Below are 2,910 nucleotides of genomic sequence, written 5' to 3' on the forward strand. Positions count from 1 at the left end.
TACAGCCACACACTGAGTTATTCCTCCACCGTTTCCCAGAACTCAGAACTTAGAACCCCTCCTCTTACAAAATGATTCTCATACCATAAATAAACTCTGCCATGAGGAAATGAATCGACCCAAAACGGGGATTGTTTGATCATTATCGACAAAAGATGAAAAGCGAGTTGTATGTAAAAGGGGCAGTGTTACAAATTCATGCTTGAATTTGTTGATGTCCAATGAGGAGGTGAAATTTGTTGGTGTAACTCCCTTTGAATCGCCACTGAAGACAAAATAGGATGCGTAGCTCATTTCTCTGACACAGTTGATGCCATGCGTTTAAACCACGTTCTGGGCAGTTGGCCTTGAAAATCATAATCTCCGAATATAACATCCGCAACGCCCTGCCCTTCACTTCCAGGCAACCACGCAGCTACGAGCGCGTCCATTCTGTTCAAGTAGGGTTCCACCACCAACGGCCTCCCCGATATCAAAATAACCAGGCACGGAAAACCGTCGTTACATACATTGTTTATCACGTCGATTCCCCCCAGAGGGATGGTCAGGTTGGTGTTATCTCCCCCTGTTTCCACATATGAAGGTTCCCCGATTGCTGCAATGGCGTAAGAGAATCCCTTCCCTTTAGTGAAATTTGCATCTGGGTTCTGCTCGTATACTATTTCGGTTGATGGACTGACGGCTTGTTTTATGGCATCCAGAATGGTGGTTCCTATAGTTGTTGCACCACAGTTGCCTTTTCGGCTTATAGTACATCCTCCACACTGGTACCCTAGATTGTCTACATGACTGCCTACTACAAGTATCTTCGGAGCATTCTTGTCAAGAGGCAATACTGGCTTTTCAGCAATTTTCCCATTCTTCAAGAGAATGAGAGACTTGCGTACAGCTTCTCTGGCTAGCTCTCTATGTGCAAGATTGCCAACCATGCCCAATAAGGTGTGGTCTGTCATGGGTTGCTCAAACAAACCAGTGACAAATTTTACTCTTATAATTCTCTTAACTATATCGTCTATTATGCTCATGGAGATCGCACTCGAGTTCACTAGAGCTGTGAGCTCATCAATGTATGTTTGGAAGTTGAAAGGGACCATCACCATGTCAATGCCTGCATTGATTGAAGCAGAAATACTGTAGCTGTAGTTTGCCCCTGGTGGTGAGGTAATACTGTCTATTCCTTCCCAATCTGAAATGATGAATCCCTTGAATCCCATTGTGTTTTTCAAGATGTGAGTTAGAAGGTAATGGCATGCATGCATTTTCGCTCCGTTCCACCTCGAGTAAGATGCCATGATAGTGGATACTCCCTTTGCCAAGGCATCCACATATGGGCGCATGTGAACATGATAGAGTTCGCTGTAGCTTGCAACTGTATTGCCCTCGTTGATGCTAATGTTTCAAGGATAATGGTAGTAGTCTTTACTGGATCTTCAATAGGCATGCTCCCAAGACCCGCATACACAGACGTTGGGCTAGCCTGAAACCACTGAAGAAATTCCTGACAGGGGCTATAATTAATTCCCAAGTTCAAGAAATAGAAACTAACCACGTCCAATAAATGTCCCCAGTCATTTGGCTTTCTGTACAGGATGTGGACTCCATATGTATCCTATTGGCAAATCTGAAATAGATCTATGATATGCACTTAAGTATCGAATAGGAGGAAGCTTTAGTTTCTTTTTCTGAAATCATTCATGATACTTCTTATCCACCACCATATTAATACGTCAGCAACCAGATTCCATAATCAATAACCAACACTCTGCGATACTCGTGCTAAACGATGAGGAAATTCATTTTGTGGGCATCCAAGGCATTGTAAAGAAGATATGCAAAGGCGCGCAGAGAGACTCTGCCATATGTACATGTACATATGCAGGAGGATTCGAAATTATTGCTTGAGCTCTGAATGGAGCACCTGTGTCAATATCTGGTTCAGTACATGCAGGCAGCGATGATTTGACCATGGCCTTCATCTGTTTCCTTTGAAAGGAAATTTATGATGGTCCTGAAGGAAGAAACCCCTTATTCCTCACCATATATTCTGCTAAAGCCCTTGGGTCTCCTCCAAGGGGGTAGAACTCAATACTAGATGTAGTTACAAATGAACAGAAATTGGCATGTGTTGCCAATCCAACACAGTGTCCATACTCCTGGAGGCGTTTTTCTATAGCAAGGAAAGGTTGAACATCTCCACTTGTTCCCACAATAAGCATCGCCATATTCAACTTTGGGATTGCTTTACTCTGTTCCTCTTCTTCAACTGATAGGATATACTGTCTTTTGTCAGGCATATCTAGTGCTAGCAATTCTGATGCCACTGGAGCACTGCGTGTAACATCAACCTCAATAGTCCCATCCTTCTTAACTTTTACAAGATTTTCAATAAGTTTTTTCTTTTCGCACTCAGATAGCTTGTCCAAGTGCATGTAAAAAAATTTTGCATCATGTTTCTGGTTCTCCTTTCTCTTTATCCTGGACCTGGTCAGATTTCAAATCATGGCTCCCATCCACTTGATTGTCACAGTGTTGGCATCTGCTTGGGGTTGTTTCAGAACACCCTAGAGCTAGCAAATCCATGCTAGGTATGAGCTGGAGAAATTTCGAGCAAATTCAAGCCTTTGGGTTGTATGCACCGCGCCGCATTGGGTAAGCGCCACACATCACCAATGCGACATGCTCGTGCAATTTTGCACTGTGGAAAATGTCCCGATGCGCCGCGCGCGCCCAGTGCGTCGCGACACTTAGCCTATGCACCACGCATCCAAATTTACCCAAGGTTGCCTTCAATTTGATTGTGTTTCTCCTCCACGTTACCACCTTGGCTCCTTGATGTCTTTAGTATGCAAAGGAATTGACAATTGTGGAAACATCTTACGTATCACAAGGATTTTAATTCTTGCTTCCACA

At 43.6% G+C, this 2,910-nt stretch overlaps 1 pseudogene; it reads right to left on the minus strand.

Moving 5' to 3' along the window:
- Positions 1-1,402: 1,402 nt before the first annotated feature.
- On the minus strand, positions 1,403-2,429 carry LOC149232556 (sterol 3-beta-glucosyltransferase UGT80B1 pseudogene; annotated as a pseudogene).
- Positions 2,430-2,910: the final 481 nt, after the last annotated feature.

The sequence above is a fragment of the Pinus tabuliformis genome, chromosome J (genome assembly GCF_031772625.1).
Source record: "Pinus tabuliformis cultivar Carrire ecotype Pingquan chromosome J, CPIR1, whole genome shotgun sequence".
Lineage (NCBI taxonomy): Eukaryota > Viridiplantae > Streptophyta > Pinopsida > Pinales > Pinaceae > Pinus > Pinus tabuliformis.